At 43.6% G+C, this 16,590-nt stretch overlaps 1 long non-coding RNA gene across 2 annotated transcripts in view; it reads left to right on the top strand.

Moving 5' to 3' along the window:
• Positions 1–313: 313 nt before the first annotated feature.
• LOC138249115 (uncharacterized) overlaps positions 314–16,590 on the top strand; it is a 39,427-nt gene continuing 23,150 nt past the window's right edge. Inside the window, exons 1-2 of one of the 2 annotated variants that reach the window (XR_011194726.1) lie at positions 339–406; positions 1,020–1,081. This is a non-coding gene — a long non-coding RNA (uncharacterized lncRNA). Of the gene's footprint in view, positions 407–1,019; positions 1,082–16,590 lie in introns of both variants that reach the window. The other variant, XR_011194725.1, reaches the window with a different exon arrangement.

Here is a 16,590-nt window from a genome sequence, read left to right as displayed (position 1 = left end):
TTTTATGTGATTTGAAGGGCATTTGATAAATGTCTTCTTTCTTGCACACTGGGTTTCACTTGAAATAGACAAATGCAGATAATTGGTAATACCAGAAATCTGAGTATTTTGTGTTTCCATACATCTTTCAAAAAATGGTACATCACTTTTATAGCTCCTGCGACATAGAATTCCCCAAAATGCACCTCAATCACTCGTGTCACTCCTCTTTAGGATTTGAGTACTATTTCTATGATGATCTTTTCTGTCTAAGTCCGATTCCCAGGCTCACACGCGCCAGGCCTCGTAACTAAGCAACACGATCGTCAGCTTGACGCATTGACTTCCGGGTTGCCGTCTTTTTATCCCGAGCACGTGGGAGCACAGCCAGGGGTAGGTCACCCCATGCGGTTCGGGCTTTTTTCAAGTAAGTCACACGGGACTGTCTTTCAGATACTCTTTCTGAGTAAGTTGCCTGACCGCAAATCGTTTTGACACGGTCGCAAGGGTTGGACCTTAATGCATTCTTATTTTTCTTAAAGAAAATAACGTTCATTTGAGCGCTTTTGGGGTCTGTCTCTCGATATTGATCGGGATAGGAGTTCTGCCTTTCTGTTGTTTCCCTATCGTTCTTTTGAACCACATGACCAATAATTCAGAGATATTTTGTATAGAATGACAGCTTTTTTCTGAAATGTGTTGTTTTTTTTAACTGCTTTCAACGTTATGTTTATCTCAGGCAGAGCTTCGCAACTAAACATGATATTCTTTTATACTTCAAGGAGGAATACATATTGGTCTTTTTTCCTCCTGCACTCTCTGGACCTGTTAATACTACAAATCTTGAACTATAATGTACTTTGGATGTGTGCAGCCTCAACTGAGTGGCTTAATAAGAGGATCAATGTATCCAATTTTTTATTTTTTATTCATAGCCTAAGGGTGGTTGTTTCTGTTTCTACTTTTTTACTACGTCCATCTACCTTTGAGAACTGCCGTACTAATGGCCTTGTGTTGTCTTTTGTCTACCTGACTACTAGTAATTTTGACATCCGGCCAGTGGCTTATGCTGTCCCACAAGTACGTTCCTCAAATTGGGAGGGTAAACAGCTTTCTTTGATCTACATACACCAGTATGCCACTTTTTGCACCATCACTTGATTGCTCAGGGATTGACACGTTTGTGTTTTAATATCACTAATGAAATGATATTAACATTTTTTCAAATCACAAGTGACCTGTGTTAACTTGTTTTCAGGGCGACATGGTGGATTAGTACATTCAAGTTACACCATATAATGTGTAAGTGACTGGAGACATTATAACTGACAGTTGCAGGTTATAGAAGTCTTATCAGTATTATTATTTGTGATAGGAGAAGTATATGTTATTTTGGTCCTGAAGAAGCGTCATGGGATCCGGCTGGACCATAGAGACACAAAACATGTACACCCTTTTCTTTCAGGGAAGGTCTGGTAATTCCTCGCCTCCTCTGCCTTAATTAGTGTGATTGAGAGTACCTGACCATTATTTCAGGTGCACTCTCCCTACTGATTTTAATCTTGGCCCATACCCTACATGGACTAATAAATTTGTTACTCTTAAATTAGGGTCGTGAGTCAATTTTATCTCATATTATTTCTCTCCTTTTCTCCCCTTTGTTCTCCAAACTCACTTTTGGGGTCTTGGCATCATCGAGAAAAGATCTCAGGCAAAGAGCCCCCCCTCAGGGGGTGCCCGTCAGACATTGCAGCGCCGGTCTGACGAGGAGCAACTCCGATGATGAAGCATGACACCCATTTGGGTGTGTGAGGTCTCCGCTCCTAAATATTAGGACTCCTTTGTACTTTTTCTCTTGTCCCTTTCCTTTTGGAACAGTGTATCGAGATTTTTTCATTGTATTAATTGAGGGAGATTTTACACTGGACCATTATCTCTCCCTATCCCCCCATATTTTTTCTGCCCCAAAATGTGACCTGACAACATCACTTTCGCTAAGTTAAATCCACATCTTTTTTACAATGTAGACAGCTGCAGGTTTTGGCCCCTAGCCCAGACGCTACCTGAGGGACCCTATTTTGTGTAAACTTTTTTGAAAACTAGGCACCTTCTAGAGTCCAGGGTCGTTAGCATAAGAGTTTCCTACCCAGAAGCTCTTGCAAACTTTTAGCTTTGGCTTAAACTCACTTCATAATCAGATTTCTGTAACAAAAAGTTCAGGAGTCTTCAGTGATTCACAGATTTCCCATCCTCCCCCATGTTTCCTGATAAAAATGGTGCCCCACTTGTATGGGTGGGCATGGCACCCTTGAAATAAAAAAAAAACACAAAATAACATAGACAGATCAAATGTTTACACTCAAAATCAACCCTTTTTAGCAATGTTCATAGCTGTAGATTTTGGGCCCTTGCTCAGCCAACGCTCAGGACAGCCCACCAAACCTTGACATTTCTGAAAATGAGATACTTAGGGACGTTCAGAGTGGTGTCTCTTCTGTCGAGCTTATGAGATTCTATTTACCCAGAAGCCCTGCAAACCTCAAGTGTTGCTAAAACACACACATTGCCATCTTACTTCTGTGAGGGCAAGTCTTGGAATCTGTGAGGATCCACAAAACTCCCATCACCCAGCATTTCCATACGACTTCTGATAAAAATGGTTCCTCACTTTTGTGGTTGGGCCTAGAATCCAAGATAGGTACGGTTCCAAAAAGCAGCATTGACAGATCACGTTTTTGCACTCAAACCCAAATCTTTTTTTGCAATGTAGCTGTGGATTTTAGCCCCTAGCTCAGTTGACATCTAGGGAAATCAATCAAACTAAATTTATGGAAACTGGAAACCTGGGGAGTCCTGGGTGGCATGTCTTGAGTGAATCTCACAAGTGATTCCTACTGAGAAGCCCTTGCAAACCTCAAACTTTACCTACAATACGCATTTCCTCATATTTCTGTGAGGTAAAGTTATGGTATCTGTGATGATGCAAAACTTTTCTACCCCCCTCTGTTCCCACAGATCTCCTGATAAAAATAGTATCTCACTTGTGTGTGTGGGCCTAGTGACCAAGATAGGAAAAGGCCCAAAATGCAAAATAGACAGATTACATTTTTCCATTCAAATTCAACCTTTTCTTTGCAAATTGGGTAGTTGTGGATTTTGGGCCCCATCTCCTTAGTTTTGGTGAAAACTATCAAACTCAGAGATTTATTAAATATACACAACCATGGGAGTTCAGTGTGGTGTGACTACAATATGACTTGCTTGGTGCAAGGCTTTATGTGTGGAAAAGTTCTAAAATCACATTTTCTGATAAAAATGGAACCTCACATGTGTGAAGGGCCTAGCAACTGAAACAGAAAAACTTGGAAGGTGGTCCTACCCAGCCACTGAATCCTACATACACTCTATCGCAGTCGGCCTTAACCTTCACCTAGGTACTAGTCAAAAGCAAACTGATGACTGCAGTTGGCACTTAATGCTTTTGGCATAATTTTTATATTTAAACCTTAGAAAGGCATAACTCTAGTTTTCCTTAGTGGATTTTTGTTATGTTGCTGTCATTTTATGTAATAATGATACTTTATTGTCTAAATTGGTTTGAGAATTTTCTTGTGTTGTGTTTTAATTGTATTACTCTTTTAGTACTGCATAAATACTTTACACATTGTGAAAGTTAGGTCTGTGGGTTCTGTGTAAAAGCTGACAAGGGTTTGAGGTCGGGGTTAATTTAGTGATATTACTGCTTCACCCTGACAAGGGTTGTAGTTATTACTTCAGCTAGATATTCACGCACCCTCAACTAATACCCCAGTTTCTTACAATTAACATTGCCTATCCTTCACAGAACCATGTACAACTGATCTCTCATTTCAGATATTTGAAATACTGGTGTCAAAAACAGAATCATATATGCATGCCTATGTCACATAAAAAGGAGGAAGTATTACAATCATCTTCAAGAACACATGGAATTCACAAACCTAATCTCTCCCCAAACATCATTCAAATCACTCTCAAGAGAACTACAACTATCAGAAAAACAATAAAACAATAAAATACACATGAAAAATTGTGCATGCAGCACCAACATTCAGCTTTCAGCATCTACGTAGGGAAAGTCAATATTCTCTGGGGAACGACACCTTAACATTTAGCATTTAACAACATACATAGGATAAAAAAGTCATCACAACATTGCCACTTTCTTACCTGTTCACAGTAAAGTACAGCGTTGATGTGAAGTGTGAAAAATTAGGTCATTAGTTGGTGAGTCCCAGTCAAGTACCAACCACAATTCTTTATAGGGTAAGCCACAAGTAAACCCCAACTTAACCTATGCTCAGCTTCTGATATCTTGGTACAGAGCACTCAGGCTTAACTTGAAGGCAATGGGTAAAGTATTTGTGCAACACTTCTAACAGTAAAATAATGAAACTACACAGAAAAAGGTTAGAAATGTAGGTCTTGGGTAAACAAATAAAACAAAACCAAAATGACAAAAATTCAATCAGCAGAACTTGAGTTATGATTTTCTAAAGAATAAACGGTAGAATAGCACTAAGAAGAAAACAGTGCCAACTGGGGATTTCTGGTCACGCCGGACTAGGACAGTGTCAAAAGTTCAGACCAACCATGATGGAGCATGGGTCGGCTACAGGGACCCAGCTAAGCCCACTGAACAAAGTACCTTAAATCCTGGTTGTGGATTGTTGCGTGGGTCCTAGGTGAAGATGTGTTGCGCAGTTGATGTGATGCATTGTTTCTGAAACATGGCAAGGCTAAGGTATGGGGTCGTGCTGTGCTGATGTCGAGGATCCCATCAACAGGGTTTGCAATGCAAAGGCAGGTGTTTGGGCCCTCAAGTCCCAGATGGCCCATCAATTCACACCTAAGCTCCTATTATGTGTGGCTGTATAGGGAGAATACACAATGTCCATCTGCCAACTACACCCAGTCATGTGACCGGAGACAGGCTGCAGGCACCAAATGGCTAAGGCAAGAAAATACCAATGTTCTAAAAGTGGCATTTTCAGAATTCCAATTTAAAATCCAGCTTCACCATAATTTAGGATTGATTTTAAATTGTGATTCCAGAGACACCAGACTTCAAGGGGATATCTCTTACCAATTGGAAACTGCACTTATAAAGTGTAAAAAGGCAATTCCAATGCTAACGTATGGGAGAGATAGGCCTTGCAGGGAGTACAAATGAATGTAAGTGTTTTTCATCACCAGGACATGTAAAACCTACAAGTGCATGTCCTACAATTTAAATACATTGCACCCGGAACCCTGGGTTGCCTAGGGTCTACACTAGGGCTGATGTATATGTATTAACAAGCATTTGCAATGCAATAGGTCTCACATGTACTTGAGGTAGAGATATTGGCTTGGAAAATACATAACTGGTCTTTTTTGCCACATTAACTGGTCAGCCCTGCTGTATAATTTGGTCCTTTCTGCCACATAATTCCAGTGGCCCTATATATAGCTAGAGGGCTAGTAGGCTTACTAAAATATTTTTTAAACAATGGGCTTAAAACAAAAACTGAATGCCAAGGGTCACAACATAAAACAAGATACATATTTTACTAATACTGTAATCAATCTTCACATAGGAGGATGCTCTCAGATGGAGACAGTCTGCAAAACATAAAAATTAAACACAGTAACAATCCATTCAAGAGCGCAGTGATCATACACTTTTGAATGGAAGAGCCTGACGCTTTCTGAAAAAGCAGCACTGCTATAACAATAATAAACCATGACAGGGTAATCACAAGAAACATATCACAAGAAATGTCACATATACTTTAGCTCTTGTTTCTAATGGCGGAAACCAAAAGCAATTTAAATAAGTTACAGATGAAGGAAGGCCATGTGCTACAGATGATTCAATTACAGCCCTTTCATTTATTAAAACAATAGTAATCGTAAGTGTGAATACTATGAAAATGTTCCTTGCCCCTCTTTTTCGAAGAAAAGCAGCACTGCCTAGAGGTTTGGGTAAAGAGATTTCCATACAGCCACGAATAAATATGTGTGCGCACACAAACAACAAATGTTTGCACATTGTGAATAAACAAGATTTAGGTGAATATCGCATTTGCTTTGGCAAGGTGCGATGATAAACTCAGCAGGTACAGTAAGACTAGTCTTCTGCACTTCTGAAATGCTTAATTGCTTGAAAGGTCATCAGAACAGAGAGGCAGAATCGTCAGCAAAGGCCTATCATAGGCAGGAACCGTAGAACAGAAGAAACGGACAGCCATGCCCACAAAGCAGTAGTATAAAAAGGAAGAAAGGCTACCCGCCCCTCTCTGCTAGTCTGATCAGTGTCATCCCTGACATAACGTTACTTCACTCCAGAAGGGCTTTAAGCTTCCTATTGCGGCAGCTGTGCCAATACCCCAGGTGGCATGTAGAGAATCTTGTGTGGGTGAGAGCGTGTACGTCCTAAGCATGAAGAAAGGGCAGCAACCGTTCAAGGAATACAGAAGGCAGGCTGAGTCAGTCTACAATGTTGGCAAAGCAAACAAAGTGAAAAAATACTAAATGTGATCAGAAATTGAATTTCACCCTTCAGGCCAAGGACAGTGTTTGTATGTTAACAGAATGAAAGGTCTTACAAGCATTGTTGCCTCACATTTCTACAAAGCTCTAATGAAGTTAGCAGAGCAGCACAAAAAGATTTATGGCCCCAGTAAAGGAGACAAGCAAGGCCCTGTGTGCTGATGTCTTTGAGGGCTGGCAGGGAGGGGGCCTGGAGAGAGACTCTGGAGGAGGCTCAGCAAGTTTCACATCTTTGCTTCTAGGTTTAGCTACATTCTATCAGAAAGGGACTATTGTGGCTTTCCTGAGCAGTGAGATAAATGTTTAGGTACTGGGGCCCATATTTATACCTTTTTAGCACCGCATTTGGGTAATTATTTTACTCACAAACGGTGCAAACTTGCAAAATACAATTGTATTTTGCAAGTTGGCCCCGTTTTTGCGTCAAAAAGCGGTGCAAATGCAGCGCTAAAAAAGTATAAATATGGGCCTGGGTGTTTCTTTTGTAAAGTAAGCTTATTTTAGGAGCCAAAGGTAAACAAGAAAGCACTAGAATACAGCCAAAACAAATGTCAGCGACATGGAAGGAGGTAGGAGGAACGGAATGCTGCAGTAAAAAGCAGGCAGCTACCAACCTAAAACACCCAGAGTGAAAAGGCAGCAACAAAGAGATGATAAAGTAGGTCGTCACAACAACAGATAAAGAAACCAAAGTGGAATAATTCTGTAGTTGATCACTGCTCTGAAACAGAAAAAGGAGGGAGAAAAAGGCAGAAATGACTACTAGCCAGGAAGAATTGTTAAAGGACACTGCAATCAACAAATGAAATCACTTTAAGCCCACAGTATAAGCATTCTTAACTATGCAGCGTGTTAAACGCTTACACTCGCCCTAGAAAGGAAGGGTTGGGCCTGGAAAAAGGTTTATTTTAGTGACTAGTTGGTTCACGCAGGTGGGCTAGATCTAAAGTGCATTACTATATTGGCAGAGAGGCTTCAAAGGTAATCAGTGTCTGATGTTGTTCCTTAGCAAACTAATTCCTCTTCAAAACAATGCAAAAATTTCTCCTTGTTGTGAACAGTTTTCTGTAAAAAGTAATGTTCTTTAATTTCTGTGATACAAATAAAAATGCAGCTACAGACTGAAAAGTCTTTCAAACCATCTTCTTATGGTAATGACTGGCGAGACAACCCAGAGCATTTCGGGTAGAAAACCCTTTGTCAGGGGTAACTGTGAATAAAGTATATTTAAACGTTTTAAATTGTATGTTTAAATACATTGTTTGCATTCATTGCAAAAATAATGAGGTGCCTTTCAATAATGTATTGAGTGTCTCATTCATATACTTTTCGGACTGGTCTTTGGGTCTTTCAACTACTTTCATTGCACTTTGAACGTTCGGTCGCGTGAATGTGGTAGTTTAAAATCCATGGTGGTTTCGGCGTCACATTCACTCTTAAGGTAATTACTCACACACCACGAGTGTACATTATGTATTTCTCTCTCGTGATTTATTTTAGCACCAGAGTTACTTTACTTATGGTTTATTTTTATGGTTCCTGCCTCCACTGGGCACAATTGTTTATCCTACTCGGGCATCATCGTCAGCAGCAATTTGGGCTATGTGGTAGTCATCACTTGGACATCCAAGGTAATCAATGGTTTACATATCACGAATCGCTCATAACTTTGGATTCACACTTTTTTCATTAGGTTAATATTGCGTCTTTCTACATTCCAGAGCCTCTGCCTTAACTAGACATATAACTTTTGACACAGCCATTGTTTTGTTCTCACTACACGCCTGTTGATTTCGTTTGAATCACAAACACATTGTTCGGAGGTATTGTACCATCACGATTCATACATAAGTCATGCCATATGAGGTTGCTGGCTCGTTTTAATTTCGGCTCTTTTTATTTCGTTTTATTTGGTGTTCATTTATTTTTTAATCCACGAATGGATAATTACATTGCAAAGGTTTGTTAAGAGCGTATATGCTCCAATTCTCAATCCTCCAACTGGTGCATGGTGGTTTTTGTAGACAGCCTGCGTTTTTTGCCCATTTAATTTTTTATTCTCTCCTCACTCACTTTGTGTGAGAACACTGCATGTTTCTGAAAGCACCCGTTCATGTAGGTGATGGGATTTACACCATGGCATTACACTGCCTGATCACTTCCACATCAATTTCTTGGAAACAAAGGCATAAGTCTGGCTACTTCATGATTGGAACAATCTTCTGTTCCTTTCAGCCACATAGAAAGCACAAACCAGCTTTATTCACTGCATGTGGTACCCTTCTCTGATATATATTTTGTATCTGACACATTCTTCAGCTTCCTTTGTGCCCCTAACATTATCCCATTGTTGACCTGTTGTTTCTGACTACCTTTACATTTATGCCTGAGGAAAGGTTTTACATAGAGTTATGCCCTCAATCATTACTACGAGAAGATGTTAAAAGTGACGTATGGTTACTTTTCTCCAAGTGTGCAGCAACATTTGTATCAGGGAAATTAAGGAACATCATTTTTTACAATAAAGTTTCACAACAGGGAAGTGTTTGCATTGTTTTGAATAAGGATTAATTCCCTAAGGAACAACATGAAAGACTGAAATGTGAATGTATTTTAACATTTACATCCATAGGTTTACTTTGCCAGGTTGAAATGACAGTTCAAACCAGCGCAAAGAGGCAATGCAATAGCTGTCCTGAGACACGTTTAACCGGTTTCCCCTGTGACGTCAGCGTGCGAGTGCTTTCTGACAATCACAATGCCTCCTCCTTCGCGCTGGAAGCTCAGCTTCCAGCACGATGATCGGAATCACGTGGAGGAGGCAGAGAGGCTTCAAAGGGAAGGAAATGTAGTTCCTTCCCTTTGAAGTCTCTCTCTGCGTTTTGGCAGCCGGATTGTAAAGCAATCCGGCTGTCAAAACGTCCACTAGACACCAGGGATGTCTTTTTGAAAAATGAAACTGGTATAAGGGAGCAACCCCTTGGGCAAGGGTCACTCTCAGGGGGGGGTATTTTTTTTAAGGCCTTTCCTGCCCCCCCGGGCGCAGATCGTCCTATTATTAGGCCGATTTGCCTCCGGGGGCAGAAACCTCTAGGCACCAGGGATAATTTTTATCTATTTTTTGTTTAGTTTTTGGTTTTTGAGGTGGGGAGCGACCCCTTAGGCAAGGGTCGCTCCCCTGGGGGGCAAATTTATTTTAGGCCATTTCTGCCCCCCATGGGGGCAGATCAGCCTATTTTAATTAGGCCGATCTGCCCCCACGGGGGGCAGAAACCACTAAGCACCGGGATTTTTGTTGTTGTTGTTGTTTTACAGATGGGGAGCGTCCCCTTAGGCAAGGGTCACTCCCCTGAAGGGGCAAATTGTATTTAGGCCATTTCTGCCCGCTTTGGGGGCAGATCGACCGATTTTAGGTCAATCTGCCCCCAAGGGGGGCAGAAACCACTAGGCACCAGGGATGTTTTTTTTTGCGCTATCACACAAGGGGAGCGACCTTGTAGGCAAGTGTCGCTCCCCGGGGGGCCAAATTTATTTTAGACCATTTCTGCCCCACTGGGGGCAGATCGGCCTATTGTTATTAGGCCGATCTGCCCTCAGGGGGGGGGCAGAAACCTCTAGGCGCCAGGGCAATTTTTGTTTTTTTGTTTTTTTAGAGATGGGGAGCGACCCCTTAGGCAAGGGTCGCTCCTCTTGATGGGCAAATTGTATTTAGGCCATTTCTGCCCGCTTTGGGGGCAGATAGGCCAATTTTAGGTCAACCTGCCCCCAATGGGGGCAGAAACCACGAGGCACCAGGGATCTTTTTTTTGCGCCGTCACGCAAGGGGAGTGACCTTGTAGGCAAGGGTCGCTCCCTGGGATGGGTGGGGGTCAAATTTATTTTGGGCCATTTCTCCCCCCCTGGGGGCAGATCGGACTACTGTTATTAGGCTGATCTGCCTCCATGGGGGGCAGAAACCTCTAGGCGCCAGGGCAAATTTTTTTTTTGTTTGTTTTTTTAGAGATGGAGAGAGACCCCTTAGTAAAGGGTCGCTACCCTGGAGGGGCAAATTGTATTTAGGCCATTTCTGCCCGCTTTGGGGGCAGATCGGCCGATTTTAGGTCAATCTGCCCCCAAGGGGGTCAGAAACCACTAGGCACCAGGGATCTTTTTTTTGCGCCGTCACGCAAGGGGAGCGACCTTGTAGGCAAGTGTCGCTCCCCGGGGGGGGGGGTTGGAGGGGAAATTTATTTTAGGCCATTAGATCGGCCTATTGTTATTAGGCTGATCTGCCTCCATGGGGGGCAGAAACCTCTAGGCACCAGGGCACATTTTTTTTTGTGTTTTTTTTTTTTTTTGGTTTGTTTTTTTAGAGATGGGGAGCGACCCATTAGGCAAGGGTCACTCCCCTGTGAGGCAAATTGTATTTACACCATTTATGCCCCCCTTGGGGGCAGATTGGCCAACTTTAGGTCAATCTGCCCCCAAGGGAGCAGAAACCACTAGGCACCGGGGATTTTATTTTTGGCGCCAATGTCACTCAGGGGGAGCGACCCCGTAGGCAAGGGTCGCACCCGGGGGTGGGGTTGGGGAGGCAAATTTATTATAGGCCATTTCTGCCCCCCGGGGGCAGATCGGCCTATTGTTATTAGGCCGATTTGCCCCCGGGGGGGCAGAAACCTCTAGGCGCCAGGGCAATTTTTTTTTTGTGTTTTTTTTTCTTTGTTTGTTTTTTTAAACATGGGTAGCGACCCATTAGGCAAGGGTCGCTCCCCTGGGGGCAAATTGTATTTAGACCATTTCTATCCCCCTTAGGGGCAAATTGGCCAATTTTAGGTCAATCTGCCCCCAAGGGGGCAGAAACCACTAGGCACCGGGGATTTTTTTTTTGGTGCCAATGTCACGCAGGGGGAGCGACCCCATAGGCAAGGGTTCGCTCCCACAGGGGTTGGGGGGGTGGTTGGGCAAATTTATTTTAGGCCATTTCTGCCTCCCCGGGGGCAGATCGGCCTATTGTTATTAGGCCGATATGCCCTCGGGGGGGGCAGAAACATCTAGGCGCCAGAGCAAATTTTTTTTGTGTTTTTTTGTTTTTTTTGTTTTGTTTTTTTAGAGATGGGGAGAGACCCATTAAGCAAGGGTTGCTCCCCTGGGGGGCAAATTTTATTTTGACCATTTCTGCCCCCCTTGGGGCAGATTGGCATATTTTAGGTCAATCTGCCCCCAAGAGGGCAGAAACCACTAGGCACCGGGGATTTTTTTTTTTGGAGCAAATGTAACGCAGGGGGAGCGACCCCATAGGAAAGGGTCGCTCCCGGGGGGGTGTTGGGGGGTGGGGGACAAATTTATTTTAGGTCATTTCTGTCCCCCCTGGGCCGGCTGAGCTAGAGGTCAAAATCCACAGGTAGGCACTGTTTTCTATGAAAGAATGTGAAGTGTCCACGTTGTGTTTTGGGCCAATTCCTGTCACGGGCGCTAGGCCTACCCACACAAGTGAGATATCATTTTTATCTGGAGACTCGGGGGAACGCTGGGTGGAAGGAAATTTGTGGCTCCTCTCAGATTCCAGAACTTTCTGTCACCGAAATGTGAGGAAAATGTGCTTTTTTTGCCAAATTTTGAGGTTTGCAAAGGATTATGGGTACCAGAACCTGGTCAGAGCCCCACAAGTCACCCCATCTTGGATTCCCCTAGGTCTCTAGTTTAAAAAAATGCACAGGTTTGGTAGGTTTCCTTAGGTACCGGCTGAGCTAGAGGCCAAAATCTACAGGTAGGCACTTTGCAAAAAACACCTCTGTTTTCTTTAAAAAAATGTGATGTGTCCACGTTGTGTTTTGGGGTGTTTCCTGTCAGGGGCGCTAGGCCTACCCACACAAGTGAGGTATCATGTTTATCGGAAGACTTGGGAGAACGCTAGGTGGAAGGAAATTTGTGGCTCCTCTCAGATTTCAGAACTTTCTGTCACCGAAATGTGAGGAAAACGTGTTTTTTTAGTCAAATTTAGAGGTCTGCAAAGGATTCTGGGTAACAGAACCTGGTCAGAGCCCCACAAGTCACCCAATCTTGGACTCCCCTAGGACCCTAGTTTTCAAAAATGCACAGGTTTGGTAGGTTTCCATAGGTACCGGCTGAGCTAGAGGCCAAAATCTACAGGTAGGCACTTTGCAAAAAACACCTCTGTTTTCTTTAAAAAAATGTGATGTGTCCACGTTGTGTTTTGGGGTGTTTCCTGTCAGGGGCGCTAGGCCTACCCACACAAGTGAGGTATCATTTTTATCGGGAGACTTGGGGGAACGCTGGGTGGAAGGAAATTTGTGGCTCCTCTCAGATTCCAGAACTTTCTGTCACCGAAATGTGAGGAAAACGTGTTTTTTTTAGCCAAATTTTGAGTTTTGCAGAGGATTCTGGGTAACAGAACCTGTCAGAGCCCCACAAGTCACCCCATCTTCGATTCACCTAGGTCTCTAGTTTTCAAAAATGCACAGGTATGGTAGGTTTCCCTAGGTGCCGGCTGAGCTAGAGGCCAAAATCTACAGGTAGGCACTTTGCAAAAAACACCTCTGTTTTCTTTAAAAAAATGTGATGTGTCCACGTTGCGTTTTGGGGCATTTCCTGTCGCGGGCGCTAGGCCTACCCACACAAGTGAGGTATAATTTTTATTGGGAGACTTGGGGGAACGCTGGGTGGAAGAAAATTTGTGGCTCCTCTCTGATCCTAGAACTTTCTGTCACCAAAATGTGAGGAAAATGTGTTTTTTTAGCCAAATTGTGAGGTTTGCAAAGGATTCTGGGTAACAGAACCTGGCCAGAGCCCAACAAGTCACCCCATCGTGGATTCCCCTAGGTCTCTAGATTTCAAAAATGCACAGGTTTGGTAGGTTTCCCTAAGTGCCGGCTTCGCTAGAGGCCAAAATCGACAGGTAGGCACTTTGCAAAAAACACCTCTGTTTTCTTTAAAAAAATGTGATGTGTCCACGTTGTGTTTTGGGGCATTTCCTGTCGCGGGCGCTATGCCTACCCACACAAGTGAGGTATCATTTTTATCAGGAGACTTGGGGGAACGCTGGGTGGAAGGAAATTTGTGGCTCCTCTCTGATTCCAGAACTATCTGTCACCGAAATGTGAGGAAAACATGTTTTTTTAGCCAAATATTGAGGTTTGCAAAGTATTCTTGGTAACAGAACCTGGTCAGAGCCCCACAAGTCAACCCATCTTGGATTCCCCTAGGTCTCTAGTTGAAAAAAATGCACAGGTTTGGTAGGTTTCCCTAGGTGCCGGCTGAGCTGGAGGCCAAAATCTACAGGTAGGCACTTTGCAAAAAAACACCTCTGTTTTCTTTAAAAAAATGTGATGTGTCCACGTTGCGTTTTGGGGCATTTCCTGTCGCGGGCGCAAGGCCTACCCACACAAGTGAGGTATCATTTTTATTGGGAGACTTGGGGGAACGCTGGGTGGAAAAAGAGCTGCACTTAAAAAAAAAAAGAAACCTTTAGTTTCGGTATTTTTTCAGGGCAGGGAGTGGTCCTTTGGACCACTCCCTGCCCTGAATAAATATTTTGGGTCCAGTCACAAACTGGAAGGGGTCCCATGGGGACCCCTTCCAATTTGCGAGTGGGTTACCATCCACTTGAAGTGGATGGTAACTGCGATGCCATTTGCGACCGCGTACGGGGTCGCAAATGGTATTGCATCCCACTGCGACTCGCAAATAAGAAGGGAACACCCCTTCCTATTTGCGAGTCGGAAATGCATATTGCGAGTCGGTAACGACTCGCAATATGCATTTCTGCATTGGGAAACGCATTTAGCGAGTCGCAAACGGCAAATTTTGCCGTTTGCGACTCGCTAAACGTTTGCTACATCTGGCCCAATGTGTTTTTTTAGCCAAATTTTGAGGTTTGCAAAAGATTCTGGGTAACAGAACCTGGTCAGGGCCCAACAAGTCACCCCATCTTGGATTCCCCTAGGTCTCTAGTTTTCAAAAATGCACAGGTTTGGTAGGTTTCCCTAAGTGCCGGCTGAGCTAGAGGCCAAAATCGACAGGTAGGCACTTTGCAAAAAACACCTCTGTTTTCTTTAAAAAAATGTGATGTGTCCACGTTGTGTTTTGGGGCATTTCCTGTCCGGGCGCTATGCCTACCCACACAAGTGAGGTATCATTTTTATCAGGAGACTTGGGGGAACGCTGGGTGGAAGGAAATTTGTGGCTCCTCTCTGATTCCAGAACTATCTGTCACCGAAATGTGAGGAAAACGTGTTTTTTTAGCCAAATTTTGAGGTTTGCAAAGTATTCTGGGTAACAGAACCTGGTCAGAGCCCCACAAGTCAACCCATCTTGGATTCCCCTAGGTCTCTAGTTTTCAGAAATGCACAGGTTTGGTAGGTTTCCTTAGGTGCCGGCTGAGCTAGAGGCCAAAATCTACAGATAGGCACTTTGCAAAAAAACACCTCTGTTTTCTTTAAAAAAATGTGATGTGTCCACGTTGCGTTTTGGGGCATTTCCTGTCGCGGGCGCTAGGCCTACCCACACAAGTGAGGTATCATTTTTATCAGGAGACTTGGGGGAACGCTGGGTGGAAAGAAACTTGTGGCTCCTCTCTGATTCCAGAACTTTCTGTCACCAAAATGTGAGTAAAATGTGTTTTTTTAGCCAAATTTTGAGGTTTGCAAAAGATTCTGGGTAACAGAACCTGGTCAGAGCCCAACAAGTCACCCCATCTTGGATTCCCCTAGGTCTCTAGTTTTCAAAAATGCACAGGTTTGGTAGGTTTCCCTAAGTGCCGGCTGAGCTAGAGGCAAAAATCGACAGGTAGGCACTTCGCAAAAAACACCTCTGTTTTCTTTCAAAAAATGTGATGTGTCCACGTTGTGTTTTGGGGCATTTCCTGTCCGGGCGCTATGCCTACCCACACAAGTGAGGTATCATTTTTATCAGGAGACTTGGGGGAACGCTGGGTGGAAGGAAATTTGTGGCTCCTCTCTGATTCCAGAACTATCTGTCACCGAAATGTGAGGAAAACGTGTTTTTTTAGCCAAATTTTGAGGTTTGCAAAGTATTCTGGGTAACAGAACCTGGTCAGAGCCCCACAAGTCAACCCATCTTGGATTCCCCTAGGTCTCTAGTTTTCAGAAATGCACAGGTTTGGTAGGTTTCCTTAGGTGCCGGCTGAGCTAGAGGCCAAAATCTACAGATAGGCACTTTGCAAAAAAACACCTCTGTTTTCTTTAAAAAAATGTGATGTGTCCACGTTGCGTTTTGGGGCATTTCCTGTCGCGGGCGCTAGGCCTACCCACACAAGTGAGGTATCATTTTTATCAGGAGACTTGGGGGAACGCTGGGTGGAAAGAAACTTGTGGCTCCTCTCTGATTCCAGAACTTTCTGTCACCAAAATGTGAGTAAAATGTGTTTTTTTAGCCAAATTGTGAGGTTTGCAAAAGATTCTGGGTAACAGAACCTGGTCAGAGCCCAACAAGTCACCCCATCTTGGATTCCCCTAGGTCTCTAGTTTTCAAAAATGCACAGGTTTGGTAGGTTTCCCTAAGTGCCGGCTGAGCTAGAGGCAAAAATCGACAGGTAGGCACTTCGCAAAAAACACCTCTGTTTTCTTTCAAAAAATGTGATGTGTCCACGTTGTGTTTTGGGGCATTTCCTGTCACGGGCGCTATGCCTACCCACAAAAGTGAGGTATCATTTTTATCAGGAGACTTGGGGGAACGCTGGGTGGAAGGAAATTTGTGGCTCCTCTCTGATTCCAGAACTTTCTGCCACCAAAATGTGAGGAAAATTTGTTTTTTTAGCCAAATTTTGAGGTTTGCAAAAGATTCTGGGTAACAGAACCTGGTCAGAGCCCAACAAGTCACCCCATCTTGGAGTCCCCTAGGTCTCTAGTTTTCAAAAATGCACAGGTTTGGTAGGTTTCCCTAAGTGCCGGCTGAGCTAGAGGCCAAAATCGACAGGTAGGCACTTTGCAAAAAACACCTCTGTTTTCTTTAAAAAAATGTGATGTGTCCACGTTGTGTTTTGGGGCATTTCCTGTCGCGGGCGCTATGCCTACCCAC

Source organism: Pleurodeles waltl, chromosome 8 (genome assembly GCF_031143425.1).
Source record: "Pleurodeles waltl isolate 20211129_DDA chromosome 8, aPleWal1.hap1.20221129, whole genome shotgun sequence".
Taxonomy (NCBI): Eukaryota; Metazoa; Chordata; class Amphibia; order Caudata; family Salamandridae; genus Pleurodeles; species Pleurodeles waltl.
This window is presented reverse-complemented; position numbering and strand designations above follow the sequence as displayed.